The sequence below is a fragment of the Leptonychotes weddellii genome, chromosome 4, assembly GCF_054177405.1.
Source record: "Leptonychotes weddellii isolate Sample4059 chromosome 4, ASM5417740v2, whole genome shotgun sequence".
NCBI classification, from domain to species: Eukaryota; Metazoa; Chordata; class Mammalia; order Carnivora; family Phocidae; genus Leptonychotes; species Leptonychotes weddellii.
In genome coordinates this window covers 145,833,259-145,854,880 of record NC_138372.1, presented here as the reverse complement: position 1 = coordinate 145,854,880, position 21,622 = coordinate 145,833,259, and the positions used below count along the sequence as shown (strand labels likewise).

Sequence of the window (21,622 nt, the reverse complement as noted above, 5' to 3'; positions counted from 1 at the left end):
ATCTCTACTTTAACTAGAGATTCATTTCTGGCATAATAGAACAAGTAGATCAACACACCCTTTCTCCAATAATCCAACTAAACCCAAAGCATGAAAAAAATAAGGAAATAATAACAACTACAGGGGAGATAAGTGAACTAGAAAACAGAAAACAAAAGAAAAAGATCAATGAAATAAAATTTGTTTCTTTGAAGATATCAACAAAATTGTCCAAGAAAATAAGAGAAAAGATACAAATTACTAAAATCAGTAATAAAAGATGAAACATCACTATTGGACTACAGATATTAAAAATATGTTTCTTTCTTTTCTCTCTTTTCCTTTCTTTTTTTTCTTTCTGTTTTTTTTTTTTTTTCTCTCTCAGGGTGGTGGGATCAAACCCCGTGGCCAGCTCCATGCTCAGTGGGGAGTCTGCTTCTCTCCTTCTCTCTCCCTCTGCTGATGCCCCTCCTCACCCTCTCTCTCTCTCAAATAAATAAATAAATCCTTAAAAAACAAGCCTCTTAATTGTGCCACTATGTCATTGTTCATTCAGTTCTTTTTCAAACACTTGGAATAATATTTTTAAATGTAAATTAGATTATAACATCATTGTGCTTAAAACGTAAAAACTGTTTTCCATTAATACTTAGAATAGAATCTACTGTGACTTAAAAGGCCTGGCTTTGGCCTGGAGGCTGATGCCACTTCCGTCTCATTGCCTGACACCTTCTCCTTATCGACAGTGTTTCATATATTCTGCCTCAGAAAGTGCTCATCTCCAGATCTTTGCATAGATTGCATATCACATCAGATCTTTGTCTGAATATCATTTTGTTTGTTTGTTTGGAAGAGGCATTCGATCAAAACTGCCTCTACAATAACCTCAGTATATGTCCACTTCAGTTCCTTACTTTGCTTTTGTTTTCTTCATAGCCTTATTCACTCCCTGAAATTTTATTATTTATTTAGTTGTTACCCTTTTATTGTCTGTTATTCATTATAAAGGAAGCAACAGGGATAGGAATGTGTCAATCTTCAGGAATATTCACAACAAAATCATAAAGTTCCTCATTTTTATCTCTTCATTGATAAGAAATGTGTTTAAGTTTCAACTTCTTCTTGGGCCAATTTTAGCATATTTACATTTTACTTTGAAATAATTTATTTTCTCTAGAAGTTTAAATTCTTCATTGTTTCATAGGTTTTATAATTCATTTCTTCTATACTGTTATATTTCCAAACTCATTCCTAAACCTTTATAGGTTTCTTATTTTTTAAATCAGTCACTATATAAATTTTGTTGTTTTTGTTTTCTAAGAACTGATTTCAGAATGTATCTATTCTTTGATTTTTCCTGAGTTTTCTAATTTTCCTACAGTTTTGATTCACTTTATTGTTTCCCTAAATCTATTTTTTTTAAAGATTGTATTTATTTATTTGAGAGAGAGAGAGCGTGAGTGGGGGAGAGGCAGAAGAGGGAGAGGGACAAGCAGACTCCGCACTCAGCGAGGAGCCCAATCCAGGGCTAGCTCCCATGGCCCTGAGATTTTGACCTAAGCTGAAACCAAGAGTCAGACCTACTGAGCCACCCAGGCACCCCTCCCTAAATCTTTAAAATGAGTAATTTAGTCCTTGAATAGCAATGTTTTTCTTTAGCAATGGAGGTATTTAAATTATTTATTTTCTTCAGAATAATGTAGCTTTGTCTTACACATTTTAGTGTAAAGTGCTACACTTTTGTTGCTCTTTAGATAGTTTAAAAAATTATTTTGTTTTCATTTTTGTTCCAGAGAATAGTTATAAAAATATTTCTTAATTTGCAATCAGTAAGACTTTTGTATTTCATTTAATATCTATATGAAACATTTCTCTCTTGTCAAAATGTTAGTAGGAATTTTGGAGTTCAGGAGCATTTGACTAGGAGGCCAAAGATCTAATATCTAACTGAATATTCTGACTTGTGCAAAGCACTTACTTTATCTAAGAGTGGTTTTCTCAGATTTATATGAAGTGGTTAAAGTAGATGACATTGAAGTTTCTAATTATAAATTTATCTTATTATATATATTTTTATCCTCTGTCCCCACATACACACAGCCTGCACACTTTATTTTATTAAACATTTTGACCTTTGAAATGATAGGAAATAATAACTTCTTGCATCTTAGAATTTATTTTTATAGATTAAAAACAATATTAGCTTACAAACAATCACTTGTTTCTTTTTTTTTTGAAGACAAGAGTCAAAAGAATTTAAGGTATCGTGAAAGACAAAATAAAAAATACTCCACAATAAATATACCTAAATCTCACTGATAATTTGTAGAGATTTTGGAAAAAGCCCATGAACCTCAGGGACCTCTTATATATTCTATTAAAAACTTCAGCATACTTTTTCTTTAAAGATATATTGTAATGATTTCCCTACTGTTCAGAAATATTGCACATAGTTTTATTTTCCTTAATGGTTCAAAAAATAATTGCCAGCACATCTCTTCAAAGAAATTCTGACGTTTTGTGATTCATACCTTCACTCCATGGATTCTAATAGACCCTTTCCTTCGAATCTTTATTATTCAAATAACCATAGTCTCATTTTGTCCACTAACAGGTGTATTAGTATACAAATAGGGCCATAACTTAAGGGCATAGTTTCCTTATATTTAGAAACATTTCAAGTGTCTGTTATCATTTTAGTAGTATTTTATAGGCTTTCTTTCCTTATGTTTGACTTTATTATCATTCACTAATTTCCTTTCTGAAAACTTATATTTGGATTCCAATCCAATGATTTCCCTCTGGCTTATTCTTCTGCTGCAAGCCTCATAGGCAATTAACTTTCCTTGCATGATTGCCTACTTGGCCTCCCCTACCAGCACTGGGAAGCATCGGGAGAGCAATTTTCGTGTGAATATTTTTTCAACTTACTCAAATTTCTCCTTCCCAATGATTGCAGTCAAGAATTGCCACTCATTTCTGAGAGATTGATCTCCTCACCTTTTCAATCTCTAGCTAACTAGCTGGGATAGAAATTCTGTTTCCCTCCAGGGTAAATTTTTTATTAGAAGAAATTTTATGTAGTTCTGACATTACCATTGGTTTTAAAACTTTGTAGTTGGTTCTAGGCTAGTTTAACAATAACCAATTGATAGTATGTCAGGGTGGTCACACCTGAGGAATGGGTACCACCAGGTATCCAAGGCCAAGTGAGGGTAAAAAGAGAATGAACTGTGGAAAGGAATTTCAGGAAGTAGTGACCCGGGGCCTATAATTCTGCTCAATACAGTTACTAAAAAGCCTGAAATTCTCCAAACATATACAATTTAAAATCTGAGGAACCAATTTCCTAGAACATAGGTGGGATTGCCTTACAAAGGCCAGGTGATATTACTTCACTGGAAGTCTTGTGGCTCTTGTATCGTCTGTATGTCAACTTCTATTAAACATATTCCAGCACCAAAGACGTAGCGTATGTGCGTCCACAACACTAAGATGATTTTGACAGTGCATGAAGTACCTTAAGCAGTCACTGATACTCTAAAAAGTAATATGTAACATTTCTGATATCATTGTGGAAATCTATGCCAGAGAGTTTGTTAATGCGCAAGAGGATGTTAGAAGCAATACTTTCATTGGTGAAATAGTGATGTTCAAACAAAAGTGTTTGATTAGGAAGATAGTGCAAGTCTCATTTTCTTAATATTGGGTGTAAGAATTTGGCAAGCAGGGCATGCAGTTCTTGAGTTTCTGTAACTTTGTTGGTCCTTGGGCTACATTGTTTTAATGGTCCCAATTTTTCACCTTTCCCTATGTCTACATCTTTTACCATCTGACTTTGCTGTTTCTCTAACTAAAGAGGAGTATATTTCTCTAACCCTTCATTACTGATTTGGCCATGCCTTACTTTAGCTGGTAGAATATTAGTGTGAGTCCCATAACCACAGGCTTAAAAAGCACTTGGGCAGTTAGGCTTGCCCACTTTGCCCCTACTGTTTCCATAAGATAAGCGCTTCCCCCAGGTAACTACTTCTTTAGTATCTTGGTCCCCAGACCAAATTATATCTTAGCAAAGAGCCAAGTCCAGCCAGGGCTTAAAGCAGAGCCATCCAGCCAAGCCCCTCACCTCCACCTGCCAATATAAAAGCTTGAATTAAGTATATATTTTTTAGTTTTTTTATGCCATTCAGATTTCATGTCTATTATGTAGTATTATTATAGTAACTGCAAGCTAAAACATTCCTACATCCAAATGCACAGGGAACATATACTTGACCTCACTATAAGGTTGGCCAGTTTTGTCTTGAAGAATCTATACATCCACCTTGGACTTAAGTCTTCATACAAATTGCCAGTGAAAATATTGAAGGGAGAGAGCTACCGAATAGGTCATAAGACTGTTTTGTGCTTTCTTGCTATTAAATCTTTGTACATTAAGCAGTATTTGCCTTCTTTGATACCTACCACTTGGTACTAAGGATATGAAGAAAAAGAAATACATTCCTACCTCCTTTTAAACTCCAGAGACTGAATATTTATCTAGCAATCACTGACATTTGCTGAATGGGCAAAAGGACTCATTTGCAACAATGAAGAAGAACAGTAATGCTCAGTTCTAAAAACCATAGACTTTTTATCAGGGAAAATTTCATGTCCACTTCATGGGAAGATGTCCCAGCTTTACACAGCTATAGTCTTCCAGTTGCCTGTACACACAAGGACTCCTACCTGTAGGGAAGAGATGCCTTTTTCTTTTTTTGGTTACCCCCTTCCTCAAATGAAAGAAGGGGCACATGCACTCCATGTTCATAGCAGCAATGTCCACAATAGCCAAACTGTGGAAGGAACTGAGATGCCCTACAACAGACGAATGGATAAAGAAGATGTGGTTCATATATACAATGGAATATTAACCAGCCATCAGAAAGGATGAATACCCACCATTTGCATCAACATGGATGGAACTGGAGGGGATTATGCTAAGTGAAGTAAGTCAAGCAGAGAAAGACAATTATCATATGGTTTCACTCATATGTGGAACATAAGCAATAGCACAGAGGAACACAGGGGAAGGGTGGGAAATCTGAAGGGGGAGAAATCAGAGAGGGAGATGAATCATAAGAGACTATGGACCATGGGAAACAAACTGAGGGTTTCGGGGGGGGTAACAGTGTGATGGGTACTAAGGAGGGCACATGTTGTGATGAGCACTGGGTGTTATACGTAACTAATGAATCATTGAACACTACATCAAAAACTAATGATGTATATAAAGTTGCTAACTGAACATAATAAAAAAAAAGAGAATATTTCTGAATTGTCAGCTAACAGTCAGATTGAAAATATAACGTAGGATTATATTTTCAATGTAAGCTATAGCCAGATATGTTTGAATGTTTTACACTGTCTTAATTTATGATTCATGGATTCCTACGATTACGGTAAGTTTTGCCAGCCTTTTTCATATATATAATGTTTTTCTCACTTCTTGAATTCATTCTGCATTTGTTTATGCCCTGTCCTTCTTTGCTCACATGCTGAATTTACATCACCTGCCATTTTCAACCCTTGGAACCATAATTCAAGTTAGAAATTACTATCTACACTTGATCTAGAGATGTCTTCAGTCATTCAATCTATGCTTTAAATCCTCTAATTCCCAAAACTCAATTAATTTTAATTCATCTGATTTCTAAGATAAATTTCAGACAGCTATTTCAAAAAGAAAAAGGAAAATTCTTTAAAAATAATCACACATTAAAAGAAACTATTAAGTACAAATCTACCCTATAAGCACAAAATAAATAAGTTTACTTGTGATAGGAAAGAAAAGTTTGCTCCCTTGACTTGGATGTTGCTTGATGTGAGGTAGTAAACTTTAGTTTAGTGATAGTAAAAATCAACAAATTTTAATCCACATATCTTGAAGCTGGAAGGAACCTTTCTAGGAAGATCAAAGAATCACAAATTCTAATTGAAGGAAAAAGAGTGTGTGTATGGGAGGAAAAATAAGGATCTTTTCATTATACCTATGTTATTTGGAATATAATGAATCTATTAGCTTCCAAATATTTGAACACTAATCTGAAGACTGACATCATGAAACTATCAGTGCATGAAGTATCAGAATTAGATATTTTGTCCTGTATCTAGTCAATTTATCTATAAATGTCATATTTATATTTTGTTTGTTTTGCTCTTTTGTAAATAATGATCCTGGTCATCTCAAATGTGTTAGGTAAATGTAGATAGGCCTGGTTACAAAGTTGGCATTTGCAACCATGACAATTATGACATGTTGAATTTGAAGAGAGCTATTTAGAAGTGCAGATGTCACCAGAAAAAAATCCAACTGGCCAGGTTTTGGGAAGCATCCTTGCACAACACTGCCTGGGTAAACTCACCATGGTCTGGAGGCTGACTTTAGTTGTGAAGGTCAAGACACACAAATTTGTTCAATCAGGGAATGAGTGGACTGTAGTGAATTGACTTTGACAATTATATAACTTATAATTTATTGTCAGTATTCTAGATATTGCATAGGGTGCCAAATATTTATTTAATTAGTAAATAAATAACAAAGAAGGTCAATGATGAGAATGTGGGATTAGGCTCTGACTGGAGACACTAAAGTAGAATTGCTGGATAACAGTTCCTGAGAACACATTTTAAAAGACTGAAGGTCTTTTTTGCTGCCTGAAATTCAATTTGTACCATGAAAATAGAACTTCTGCAAGTAATCATGAGTGGAAGGACAAAGGACCTTTCCTGAGTATGGAAGATTCACATCTGACCAGGACTATTTGCCTGTGGACTTAATTCAAGTAGAGAATTAAGCTCTATTTTATTTAAATCACCAATATTTTGGGTTTTCTTTTTCATTCAACCCACCTTAATCTAAATGATACACTCTTTAATTATCAAATAATATGTATTCATTTGCATAACTTTGGTTTGATTCTTATTTTGGAATACCAATGGAAAACAATGTTGACATTTCAGGCATCACAATTTGGGGACTCAATATCCAAATTCCCTAAAAAGTAAGGCAGAAATAACTAAAGGAGAAAAATGACTTTTTTTTTTTTTTTTCCCTGCCAGGACTGATCATCTATTACAGAACATAGTTACGGTCACCAAAATAACACACTCTCATCAGTAATAATAACTTTTGCACAGGTAGGACAATTTGTAAGTTGTTCTTAACTCCCAAGACCTATTTTGTCACTTTATCTTTCTCTGTGATCTATGACAGCGCTGGGAGTGGCCAGCAATCCCTGGACCAACGGATGAAAGATTACTCAAAACTTTGCCGTGAAAGAGAGGAGAAGGCAAGGGGGTCAACGCTCAGAGATGAAGACCCTTTGCTCTTCTTTGCTCCTGCTTTTATTGGGCCTTCAGGGTTATCACAAATCCTTATCACTGGTTCTCAAGCGCATGATGTGACAAGGGGTCTTACTGAAACTGAGAGGATTTACGGGAAGATAAAATATGCTAATCTGCGTGTTCTACTAAACATAGCCTAAGGGACAATGCATACATCTCTTAGATCAGAGGGTGGCTGTTGGGTTAAGAGAGCTTTGGGGAAGGTAACTCCCCATGGCATTCCAACAGCAGAGTGGTCGCTCCACAGAGTGGACCCTGCATTCCAAAGGCCCACACCCTTCTCCAAAACCCTCACCTGCCCGCAGCCGCCTCTGTGTTACATTTTAGCAAGCCAGGTATTATGGCTTATTTTATGCTCTACATTAACCCCAACATGACAGAACCTGTTGATTGATTTATATGCCCTCAGTTATGTACATAGCATGCTCCCGACACACACATGCACATCTATGCACACATATAGACACATATCCACTCCATGTACACACACACACAAAGATGAAAATTTAAAGTACTTGCAATTTTGCCAGATAATTGTAAAATAACATTGTATAAAATCTTAAAGACATTAAATATTCACTCGGCAGTGAGTTTCCCACAATCAGAGCAATTTGAACATTGCTAAAAGTTTAGGTAAAGTATGGGTAAGTAGAAAGGAAAGAAATTGATAATTAATAAAAATGTTATAAAGAAGTAAAAGGACTAAAGAGAGTGAAAATTTTGTTTAAGCAAGTGTGAAAAACCACTGCATTGTTTGGCTAAGTATAGATGTACCTAATATGGCCAGAAATCTGAATGTATGATTTCTCTAGAAGCCATGTGCTACCATTTCAATATTCTGAGAACTATCTTTAAAATTAACCAATATTTTCTAGAGGATATTTAGCAAACTAGAGGTCTTTGTAAGATATTCTTTACCAAAAAAAAAAAAAAGGATTAAATGATCAAATAAATTTTTTCTGTCCAATAGCATTTGCTCTTTACAAAAGCACTTTGTTTTTCAATTTTGAGCTCTTCATTTGTAAGCATTGACCATTATGGATCTAGGGGCTGACCATTATAATATTCTACACCCAGGGCATGTCCCAAACTAAGCCCATTGTGTGCTTCCTTCTTTTATTCTTTTAATTGGAAAAAAAAAAGTAAAATGGAGCAATCTCCCTCTCTCTCTCTCTTTGGCAAAGCCCTGAGATACTAGTTTGGAAATGTTAGTGGAATGTTCTATGACATAGAGAAAAAGCCAGTCTAAAAAGAGTAAAGAATAAAATAAAACTGATAGAAGCAGAAAAAGGATATGGAAAAAACCTTGACAATATCACTCTCCTTGGTTCCATGTCTGCTTTGAACTGCTGCTTACTTTTGCCATGCATTTCTGTAGTTTGGTATCCATAAATTGTCTTCCCCCCCACTAAACTCATTCCACCTGGAGTTCCCTCACTTACAACCAAAATAAAGCTGATTAATTCAAACTATAGACTGCTCTCATCTGTTGAAGATGAGCAGTGCATATTAGCATATACAAAATTCTAAATTGCTTAGGCTGTTTAATTTAACACAACATTTTTCCAAAATTGTAAAAAAAGAAAAACTCTGTTATTTGTTAGAATGATGGCTCCAAATTCATACTACCCTTCCTTTTGTGGTGAGCTAAACTACACCATGGATGACCTTTGGGAGCTCTTTTTGTTCCTCTATTCTTAGAAGGGATGAAAAATATACTTCATCTTGAATACCAATTCTGATGGACTGGGAGTGGCTGTCTGAATGTTATATTGGGAAGGATGCTCGTGCAGAACACGGTTTAGAGAAAAGCAGTGCCATTCAATTAGCAGTATCTGGCATGGGGATTATCATGTAGAATAATAGGGCAGGTAACACAAAATTGCCCTTTTTAACAAGTAAGGTAGCTCCCTATGCTGACCTTTTCCCCTCCGGCATAAAAAGATGGATCTAGATAAAAGAAAGTAGAATTGGCTCAAGATGCAGCTTGCAATGCTTTTTTTTTTTTTCCGGAATGACCTTAGGTTCTGTTGCACCTTCAAAGTGAGGGAGCTCTTTTGTGTTGGGACAAGCTCAAGTTCTTTGTATTATACCAACAGAACAGATCCATGAGAGATGGAGGGAAGACTAAGGAAAAGAGCTCCCAAATGGCACTGAATAAAAAGCAACAGCATTTAACAATCTTTTTTTTTTTTCTTCTAGAAATGTATATAGTACTGTCTCTTTGACTCATATAAGCTCTCCTTTGTTGAGGATATTCAGTGAGGCACATTCTGATCCTTTGCAAGGGCTTTCTATTGCCCAAACCAAAGGACAAGGAGGTCTGGTGTTGCAGCCTATAAAGATCAGCCACTCAGACACAGAGATGCTGTTAGGAGAGTGGATCTGAAGGAGTAGATGGAAAACATCCAGCACAGGCACCAAGGGCCATTAGCGGAGCCAGAAATGTGAAACAATAGAAACAAGTATTAATAACACCTTTCTCTCTGAGCCAACAAAGTGGAACCAAGAAAGGTTGTAGGCATAATGTTAGAACTCCCTTCTTTATAAATGGAAAGAGTTAACGTGACCAGGTTTCAGAAATACTGCAGTAGGCAAAGCATCACTCACTGTCAGAAGGTAGGGTTGAACCAGGAACAGTGGAACTTGAAAATGGATTAAGAACTAAAAGGAAATGTATGGTAGCAAGAATGGAGTTTAGTTTAGGCAGCAGTTTACATAATTCTAAAGAGATATAGACAGAAACCAAGAAGTTTCTTTTTTTTGCTTTGTTTTGTCCCATTGTTTATTTTACATTGACAGCCATTACAAGTAATTTGCAAATGTTAACTTATTTAATCCATTTAACCCTATTACATCAATGCTATGCTTCCTTTTAGGATAGAAGCAAATCCAGTGCAAGAGCAGTTCCTGAGCTTAAAAGAAAAGACAAGTTAAGCGACCACTCTTCACTGACAGGCGGCCTGACTAACAAAATCCTATTCTCCCTAATAAGGGGGACAGACCACCACAGGTAGAAGGACACCATCTCCATCTTACAAATGGCTGCAAAGACAGTGAGATGTTAAATATTTCCTTGACAATATTCACTTGGATAACGAAGCTCAGACAATCTATATTTTTTTTCAAGATTTTATTTATTTGACAGAGAAAAAGAGAGAAAGAAAGAGAGCACAAGCAGGGGGAGTGGCAGGCAGAGGGAGAGGGAGATGCGGGGCTTGATCCCAGGACCCAGGGATGACCTGAGCCAAAGACAGAAGCTTAACCGACTGAGCCACCTAGGCACCCCCAGACAAGCTAAATTTTCATTAAGTATATTATTTTATTATTATTGCCATCTCCTCCTCCCATGACTTCTTCCATCCAGTCTCTTTTTCCAAAACAAAAATTGAGTTAACAAAAGAAGTCAGAGTAGCCAAGTTTGATTGGGCACTTTAGATGCTAATTCCTGGGTGACTCCCCAAGTCTATACAACTCTGCTTTTCTGCAGTTCTACTGCCAGTGGCTACCTGTTTCAGGGGCAGTCTCTGAGAATACCTCCTCCATGCTTTTCTTTATACTATTTCTATCACCTGGATTCTCTGGATTGTCCTCTCTCCCTATCTCCATTCTGTTAAAATTCTAGTTTTGAGAGCCAACAAAAGTCCTACATGCTTCATGAACACGGTTTTTCCTCATCATCCTTAGCCATAAATAATATTTCTACTTATTGAGATGTTTCTCCAATTGTGGTCCACAGACCAATCATTACAATCACTTGGAGATTTAATTAACATTGCAAATTCTAGGTCCATCCTGGAAGGGGGGGAATACGAATCTGCATAATGTCCAAGGTCCCAGAAATTCTGATACTCAAAGTATAAGAAACAGCATTCATTCTAAATTAGTACAGAGATTGTCTTCTTTCTTTCTTGTGGCACTCATCAATTTCTGTCATGTGTTAAAGTTATTTTGTGTCCATTATTATATTGTGAGTACTTCACAGCCACGGACCATGCCTTCATGTTTGTGTCCTTAACAATATCTGGCATGTTGCTCTTTATTAGATAGGTGTTTAATAAATCTTTGTTTTATTTTCATGATTTTCTGGGAAGAAAGAGTTTTATTTCAGAAATAATTGCATTGTTCTAATCAACAATTTATAATAACTCATTTATTTTTAATAGATAGATGCATAGATATGCATAGACAGATATAGATATACCATGTTCTGTGTATATTTACAACTGTACTTCCTTATCAGCATTAACAATTAAGCATATGGTTTAAAAGTCACAATTCAGGGGTGCCTGGGTGGCTCAGTCATTAAGCGTCTGCCTTCGGCTCAGGTCATGGTCCCAGGGTCTTGGGATCGAGCCCCGCATCGGGCTCCCTGCTCAGCGGGAAGCCTGCTTCTCCCCCTCTCCCACTCCCCCTGCTTGTGCTCCCTCTCTCGCTGTGTCTCTCTCTGTCAAATAAATAAATAAAAAATCTTTTAAAAATAAATAAATAAATAAATAAAGTCACAATTCAGATATTTATACAACTGGACTCAGCAAACTCAGGAGTGATAAAATGTAAAAATAAAAGATTCAAGAAAAGTCCAAGATATCCCATGAGCTAAACAGAGATGTTGCCTCAATGACAGGAAAAGCTCCAAGGAATATGTCCCCAATCTTTAATCCCATGCTTCCCCTCAGATTCTTTAAAGAAGAATCCAAGTGGGTTGTCTGCCTCCTTTTGAAATTATATCTGCTTCAGGCAAAGCTGGCCTCAAAGGGACCAATTACAGTGAAAACAGGGTGGTTATTTCCTTTTAAATTCCCTTGGTTCAGTAAAGTTGGCTCCCCTTTCTCAGGCCTTCCAGAGGTTCTTCTCAGGACTAAAACCCTAGTTGGGCCGAACAAGCTTTTTCCCTTATAATTCCCTATAGTACCTCACTTAGTCCTCCCTGTACCACAGCCAGGACCTTTAATAAATTGTGTTAATAAAGTTGATGATAAAATAATCATCTTCTTGTTTGTACTCCATAATGTTCAAGTTCATTTCATGGATGGTTTAACTTTATCAAAGCGACATATTTCAAGCAGCAAGGATTTAACTCTGAATTTTCAGAAAGGTTAATATCTGTCTAGTTATCTAGAAAGTTTCACATGAAGATCAATTAATCTATTTTTTTTTTCTTTAAAACTAGGCTTTCCTGTCTTTGGGGAGACTGAGTATCTTGAAAGTCAGTCAGAAAGGTTTTTATTAAATAGCTCTACAGTCTAGCAACTTTCACTCTGAAAACCTTAGCCAGACTTATTACTACAGAGGAGGCCTCAGGCAATTAAATCAAAGAAACCCAGGGCACACGCCCATTATCCATGTTTCAACAGCTCTCTTTGTGACAGGTACAACTGAGGTGAAACTCTCTTTTGTAACTCTTCTTAAACTTGACATGGTTCTGTGAAGTCTGTTACAGAGCAATTAAAAAGAGAATCCAATCATACAATTCAACTCTATCTTAAAGCTGCAGCCTGTTCAGCTAAGACAGGTGAGACTTTTAAATAAGGAAAGAAAAGGGTTTATATAATGTCTTTTCTATACCATTTTCCATTAACTATGAATTTGTGTACACTGTAGAATAACATTCAGCTTATTGCTACAAGTTCAATGTGTCAAGTACTTAAATGTAAGATTAAAGAAAATTTAAATTACATTTAGATACATATATTTTAAAATTATAGCTATTCTCAGGTAATGAAAAATTTGATTGGTTCTCATTCCAGTTAGTCTAACAGGAGCTGGGACAAGTTCTATGTTAATGAATCATAACATTTTTGATTTCTTTGGGGACTAGAAATATACTAAGAAAAAGAAGAAAACCTATTATTTGTTATATTATCAATCTTACAAAGAGAACTGGATGAGGGTAGTGTTCTTTGAGTCTTTACTGTGGCTGCTCAGAAGCATAAAACTTTGGGTGACAGGGGAAATGACAACAGATGGGGAGGGGACTATTTTGTGTGTGCATTATGTGCCAGAAACTTCATAAATGTTGTTGATTAACATTACTAATAACCTCCCAACTACTTCCGCATCAGAAAACATCTGCATGTGGTCAAGTCAGTAAAACTCAGTTCTGCTCCTCATTGTTGTCAGATATAAAATGAAGTGTCTGGACAGCTGATCAGTAAAACATTTAAACATTTCTTATTTAATTCTTACCTCTATCTATGGACCCTGAAGCAAGAGAAGAAAGTGAAACACTGCGGGACAAGTAGTCCTGAAGTTTGGGTTATTTAGGAGGCATTTGCTAGACTTAAACAAACAAGGAGAATCTGGTGGAGAAAGGGGAGCAGGGCTATCTGTGGAACTAGAGCCATGCCTTATTTCTATGTAAGGACAGAGCTGTTGAAAGGCTGCACTCTTAGCACAAGGATAGGCGAGGAAAAAGGAGAAAGTTTATCTGACTGATTTAGGCTCTAAGTAGAAAAAAGAGTCTCCCCATAGGAATTCATAACAAAAGTCTGTCCTGTTGTATGTTGGTATTGAATTGTCACTATCTGTGTTGTCCAGACACTCCAGTACTGAGAGTTACCATAAAAAGCCATCCCAGGCTGGTAACACCCTTGTCAAGACACCAACTAAAATATCCTTTGGAAGAACACATCCTCTTCTTAAGCCTTACAGAATTCTCTCAAATAATGCCCTAGTGGGCCTGAGCTTACAAGCTCTAATTTAACAATATGTACCAGGAATTTAATCAATATTAGGCACAGTTTTCAGGAAAAACAAACTGCAGAACTCAACCTACAAGTTCAGGTGTAAGACAAAAGGGCAGTGGCAAGTTCAAACTGTTATACAGAACTTGATGTTGAGTGGGGGTGGAGGAGAGAAAAGTAAAAAAATTAATTAATATTAATCATTGCTAAATAAAGTATAGGTGTTGATATTTTAAGATTAACTTCAAAAACAAAAATAAAATGTATAAACTTCAATTCAGTGCAAGGGGTGTTGGGGAACAAGAATTAAAACAATTTTTGAACACATTTTAAAAATAAATATATTATCTGGAAATATCAAATTGTACATTGAAGAAGCTGTATATCCAGAAAGCATAAAATAAGATGATATAAGCATAAATTTATCAGTAATAATAAAGAATATAATTAATTAATTTATTTTTAATAGTGTTACTGGAAGATTTAGTTCCAAATGGTAGCCTTCATACTGCATGGCTTTTAGTACTGCTTTTAGTATTTGCAACATATTGCAGATATCAGATTGAGACCCAGCCCTAGTGTGGTATGTATTTAATACTGAACAATATAGTCATTTTTCTTCTTTTCTGATTAAACTCTCAAGGAAGAGAAAAGTGTTTCTGGTAACAAAAAAGTATTGAGTACCTAATTAATCTTGTTCATATGCTTCCCCAGAGTGTCATATTCACAGTAGCAAGAGTGTTACTGGTAAGAGTAACAGTAACATGTGTGATATGGACCCAGAATCCACTATCATACTTTTAAACAGAATCCTAGGAAATGCTTATCGGGGTTGCACTGCTTCTAAAATGTAAGCTCTCACTGGTTTATTTTGGCACTACCCAAGTGACTTGCTTTTGTTATTACTTGCATTCTGACTGTGTCTCTAAGAAAGGGAACCACCTCAAGTGTTGAATTTTTTTAAAAGTCTAACCATTCTTTCATCTTTTATGACTAGAAACCTATTTTCTTCAGATGTAGCTTCTTGGGCAAGGATCAGCTGAGGCATATGGGAGGAAAATAAAAACATAAGATTATTAACAGACATTCCCCTATGGGGATGTATGCAGTAGCTTCTGGTACTCCATTAGCTTAAAATTTTTATCAAAGCTTTGACTTCCTGGAAAGAGAAAAGGTGCATTTAGTTACGCAATTTTGGAAACTGAGGTTGACATGGGCCCTTAAATTACTTCCACATCTTTTAATTGCCTGTGGTCCTTCTTGACTCAAATAAAAGGAAATCAAATTGAAAAAAAAATAATCAAACACATGCTCTTGAGGCCTGATTTTTCCCTTGTTTGAGGACAGAACTTTAGTCCAGAACCTCTCATACTGTTTGGTTTTTAAATGAGAATACTTTACTTTTTTAGTATTAAGATAGTATTAAGATGTTTTTCGTTTGTGAGGGGTATGTGCATCTGTCTCCAGTCCTTGCTCTCCTCAAACACGCCTGCTGTAAGACCATGCCCCAAGGCTGCACTTTAATAAACAGTAAAGTTGTTTTTTAAAATAAAAAAAAATGTGTTTTTTTTTACTTCTGCCTTACAATCTGTTCCTCAATTTAATTTCAAGTGAAGACCCATACAGCTGAAATAAGATAAAGGCACAGTGTGTAGGGGATTTAGAAGATGGCATGAAACTCACTGAAATATGTACAAGTTGACATTTTCACTCAAGCATGTTAATGTAAAGATTTCTAAATGGATTACCTGCTTAAAATATCCTCTTTAAAGTAGTAAGAAATAAATAGGTATTATCTCCTGCCTATCTTCTCTAAGAACTTTGTTTAAAAGGCCACAGCTCCATCTCCGCTGGAGAAATGTATACAGTTGTCACCATATCAAGTTTTAACCAGTCATACTTTTGAAGAGCTGTCCACTCAGCCCATTCATTCCTGACCAAGTTCCTCACATAGGTGAGTAGGTTTTGGTTAATAAAGTTCACTGTTGTGCAAAAGACACTGTGCAGCAAGGATGGTGTGTTTTTGGTCACCTTTCTGGCCAACAGTATGGTCAACATCAGCTTGGTCTTCTCTTTCTCCATGTCTTTAGGATCAGCCTGCATGACCTGCTCCAACACAGCAGTGAGGTACTTCCTTCTGTCTTCCTCCCACAGGATTACACTCATAAACTGCATTGCCAGGTTATACACTAGTCTTGAGTGGATGCTGTGATCCATCCGGCATCCAACTCACTCCATTTGGGTGAGTTGCCTGGTGAGATCCTGGATGATTTCCTCTCAGAATCTGTCTCCTCACTTTTCAGGAAGTGGCTGCCATTTGAGTGGCTCACATTTCAGGAAGTTGCCATTGTCTGTAGCTCATCATCATGGTCCCCCTGCAGGTAAGCTGCTACGAGCTATTCATGGCTCAACACCTCCAACTCTTTGTGGAGATTATAGTTGGAGCAGTTTTAGAGGAAGCCAAACACCAGCAAGTTTGTGATGCATTCATCCTGGAGGGCTGAACATTGCTGACCTTAGAATCCATGGCCCAGGCAGCCTTGCAGGGTTCTGACTTGCTTCTGGCTTTGCAGGTGTTCCAAGTCAGCAGCCTCCAAGGGGGATAAAACTTTAAAAGGCTCTTATGTCCATAATTTATTAGATGTCATACTTTTGCTGCTTGCTCCAGCTATTAAGTTTCTTGGGCATTCCAGACTGAACTCCTCACCCACCAGTTGTGGCAGGAGGCTGAGAGGTGGGCAGCTGGGGGGCGTGGTGCTGGGTGCCAGGTGAGGTGAGGTGGAGGCAAAGTCCCCAAGGCACCAAGAATATAAATTTATTAAACTCAACAGGTAAAAATAAAAAGAGGTTACCTTATTGGATAAAATACAACCTAACTATTTACAACTTAAAATCAGCATATATAAGACATAAGACCACAGAAAGTTTGAATGTTAACTAACAAAAAAATGAAGTTAATATCATAGCCTAAAATGTATTAGGAAAAAATATACATAATTGTAAAAAGCAATGAGCAAATCCACAATTATAATAAAATACAGTTTAACACAACTCTCATAATGGGGAAATAGATCAATGGGGAAAATTTTGAAGAATAAAGATTTGAATAATCTGATTACAAATTAATAATGGGCACAATTAACCCTGCAGTCAACAATCAGAAAATACAGTTTTCAAGCATTTGCAGAGAAGACAGTGGTACTGTCTATTTATTTGACTCAAAAGGAAAACTAATCATATTTCAAAAGAACAATGTTTTGTCAAGTTTACCATTAGTAAGAAATCAATATCCAAAAGATAAACAAACAATAATAAAATAAATTAAAATTTTAAAAGCATATTTCTGAGTAAGTGTGATGAAATAATAGAAATCAGAAAATACTTAATACTAAATGTAGTGAAAAGTACTATAATTATACCCTTAAAATGCTAATGGAAAATAAACTGTATAAATATAAAAATAAAAAGCTGTATAAATATAAGCTTTATAAATATAAAATAAGAAATTAATAACAGAAAACAAAAACGCAATAGAGAAGATCCTGAAATATAAATATTGGTTTTTTAAAAAGCAAAATTAATGAACTAGACAAACCACTCACAAGGCTGATCAAGGGAAACAAAATAAGTTCCAAATAAACAATATTAAGAATTAAAAAGGGGAAGGGATGCCTGGCTGGCTCAGTCCCTGGAGCATGTGACTCTTGATCTCTAGAGCTTACTTTAAAAATAATAATAATAAAAAAAAGTTTTAAAAAGAATTAAAAAGGGGAATATAGCAGTGATTTTTAAAAAGATATATAAAAAGAATATATTTTGAATACTTAAACTTGAAAATTTAGAGAAAATAGTCAATACACAAAAAAATATATATAGCTTACCAAAATTAACTCAGTATGAAATAGAAAACATTAATTAACTATAAAGTTTAAAAAGATTGAATCAATCCCCCAAGAGGGGAGAAGGAAGGAAAGAAGGAAGGAAGGAAGGAAACAGGGGAGGGAGAAAGGAAGGGAGGGAAGAGGGAGAAAGAGTCAAAGAAAATAAAACACCAGGCACAGAGGGGGAAAGAAATAATACCTCACATATAAATTGTTCCAGGGATTTGAAATAGAGCAAATGCTTTCTTTCTTTTTTTTTTTTTTAAGATTTTATTTATTTATTTGAGACAGAGAGAATGAGATACAGAGAGCATGAGAGGGAGGAGGGTCAGAGGGAGAAGCAGACTCCCTGCCGAGCAGGGAGCCCGATGCGGGACTCGATCCCAGGACTCCAGGATCATGACCTGAGCCGAAGGCAGTCGCTTAACCAACTGTGCCACCCAGGCACCCTAGAGCAAATGCTTTCTAATCAATGCATGAAGCAGTATAAATTTATGTTGTAAAAACTGATAATTGTAGTAATATAATCCATAACCCATAACGTTTTAGCTGGGATCATGGCCAACCAGCTAGAGATTATATATCCCATCATTGCTTAAAGCTGCATAGACCATGTAAAGAAAAGGATTATCTCACTAGGTTCAGAAAAAAGTGCTTGACTGAAGTTATACATTCAACATTAAAATTAAAAATACATATAAACAACTTTTCAGCAATCAAGGAACAAACCAAATTTCTTAGGGTAATAAAATGTGTCTATCAAAAAGCCTATGGCAGGCTCCATATGGCAGGCTGGTTGGCTCTTACTATTGGGGTGGTGACGCACTTCATCTTGTCTTTCTCAGACTCTTAACATCTGGAGGTGTTCCTACTCCTCTCAGCTCTTCCACCTAGATCCATAAACCTGGGCCATTCTTACAATCTTGCTCCTTTTTTTTTTTTTTTTCCGTCTACCCTCAACTCACCAACATGAGTGCAGATCCAACTCTGCCCCAGTGCCTGCCTGGCCCTGAAGCACCCAGTTCTAGGGACTCTTCTCCAATGCCTGAGATTTATGGGCCTGAAGAAAATTATGCGTCCCTGCAAATGTCATCTGCTGAGACACCCTACGCGGAGACTGTCTCTCCTCTTCCTTCGTCCATGGATCTGCTTGTTCAGGACAGCCCCGACTCCTCCACCAGTCCCAGGGTAAAACTACCACCCACTTCTGGAGAGGAGAGAACAGTGAGGAAGGAAGATATGAACTAGAGCAAGAAACAGAAGATCAGGACTATGTTCTCTCAGACCCAACTCTATGTCCTCAATGATTGATTTCAGAGACAGAAATACCTCAGTCTCCAGCAGATGCAAGAACTTGCCAACATTCTGAACCTTAGCTATAAGCAGGTGAAGACCTGGTTCCAGAACCAGAGAATGAAATGTAAGAGGTGGCAGAAAAAACATTGGCCAAAGGAGAGCAAGAGTGTGACTCAGAACAGCACAGCAACCACAGAATACCCAGGCTTCTATTCCTACCACCAGGGATACCTGAGGAACACTTCCGGAAACCTTCCAATATGGAGCAACCAGACCTGGAATAACCCGAATTGGAGCAACCAGACCTGGAACAGCCAGTCTTGGAGCAACCACTCCTGGAACGGCCAGTCTTGGAGCAACCATTCCTGGGCCAGTCAGACCTGGTGCCCCCAAGCCTGGAACAATCAGCTCTAGAACTGTGGAGAGGAATCCCTGCAGCCCCAGATCCAGTCCCAGCAAAATTCCATCAGCGATTTGGAGTCCATCTTAGAAACTTTTGGGGAAAGCCATAGTGTAATACAACAATCTGTGAAGTATTTTAGTACCCAGCAAATAAGGAATTTGTTCCCAAATTACTCTGTGAACATACAGCCTGAAGATGTGTGACGATGAGTATATTATTCGATCTCAATTTGGGCGGTGGCTGTATTACTTCTCCTAGGCTTTGTCTTTAAGGGTCCTATATAGCTCTGCCTCAATATTCTGTTTCCCATTATTATTATTGTGTCCATTGAGGGGGTACAATTGGAGTCAAAGAGGTTTCAGTAGCGTTGGCTGCTATGGACAACATGATAAAAGGTGTTTCTGGCTATAGATAACTAGATACAATCCTAATGTGGATATCTTTAGGCTCTAGAATCTAACCTCAAGAATAGGAAGTGAAGATACAAAGACATGTGATGAAGGATAATTTGTATTTTCTGAGATTGTGAGGCTTTTCTTGTTAATAACCTCAATTGTTAACGGTGAAGGGTTAAGCTATAATGTGCTTCATTGATTTCCTCTGTCCCTTGTGATGTTTTACTAGAACTGTTAATTTGTTCATTATTCTAGTATTTGTAGAAAGATGTTTTGTATTTTAATGTATCATGATAATAGTACCAGTTTGGCTGATTCGTTTATAGGTTTAAGTACAAATAAATAAAATACCCACTTAAAAAAAAAAAGCCTATGGCAACAACATAATGGATAGTAAAATGTTAGAAATGTTGCTTTAAGAGTTTGAATAAAACAAGATCCAAATATCACAGTGTGTATTAAATATCATAGTAAGGATTCAGTCAGCGCAGCAAGAAAAACAAGCAGCAGTTTAAAGATTGGAACACCAAATATCTTCATGTATTGACTTATAATTATTTACTTAGAAATCAAGATAGCTACACATTTTTAGATTTAATAGGACAGTTAGGTAAGGATTTTAGCTAGAAGATTAATAACACAGATCAATATATATGTTAAAGATAAATCAATATATAAAAATCAGTAATAAAGTTAGAAAATGTGCTTTGAAATAATAAATCTTGATTTCATGTATGAGTGTATAAGAGAAAATAATTCCAATAACAATTATGATTCTGTGTGTGTGTGTTGGGAGGAACATATTCTAAAATTTATATAGAAGAGTAAAAGACCAAGAATAATCAAAATGTTCTTTAAGAAAAAGAACTGGTGTGTGTGGTAGGTGGATAAACTTGCCTTATAAGATATCATGTGTTATGAAAAAAAAAAAGACAATATAGTATTGATGTAAAGATAAATCAACACACAAATGGAACAGAATAGGAGCCACCATAAAAAATATCTGTGTGGGGTGCCTGGGTGGCTCAGTTAGTTAAGCATCTGCTTTCAGCTCAGGTCATGATCCCAGGGTGCTGGGATTGAGTCCCAATTGGGCTCCTTGCTCAACAGGGAGCTTGTTTCTCCCTCTGCCTGCCACTCCCCCTGCTTGTGCTCTCTCTCTGTCTGACAAATAAATAAATAAAATCTTTAAAAAAAAATCTGTGTGTAGGAAAGTGTCATTTGTAATGTGAGATATAATCAAACATCAATGGGAAAAGCTGGACTCATTTTTCAAAACAATGCTGGAATGATATATTTAAAAATATAAATGGATTCCTATTTCACATCGTATACACAATTACCTTATCAGGAAAAATAAGAACCTTAAACATTTAGAAAAAATTATATAATACCTTTTTAGCTTCAATAATGTATGGTTTCTTAAAGAATACAAACAAAAAAGTATAAACCATAAATGAAACTCTATTGACAGTTTAGCTGTATTTAAATAAAAACTTAAGTGCTCCAAAAGACAACACAGTAACAAAAACAGTAAAGAAAAAAAATCACAGATGTGGACAGCTAACTGCAAAATATATTACCAAGACAATTAAA

At 36.3% G+C, this 21,622-nt stretch overlaps 2 pseudogenes; one reads left to right on the top strand and one right to left on the bottom strand.

Moving 5' to 3' along the window:
* Positions 1 to 15,636: 15,636 nt before the first annotated feature.
* On the bottom strand, positions 15,637 to 17,202 carry LOC102732632 (BH3-interacting domain death agonist pseudogene; annotated as a pseudogene).
* Positions 17,203 to 18,779: 1,577 nt separating this feature from the next.
* Positions 18,780 to 19,975, top strand: LOC102730909 (homeobox protein NANOG pseudogene; annotated as a pseudogene).
* Positions 19,976 to 21,622: the final 1,647 nt, after the last annotated feature.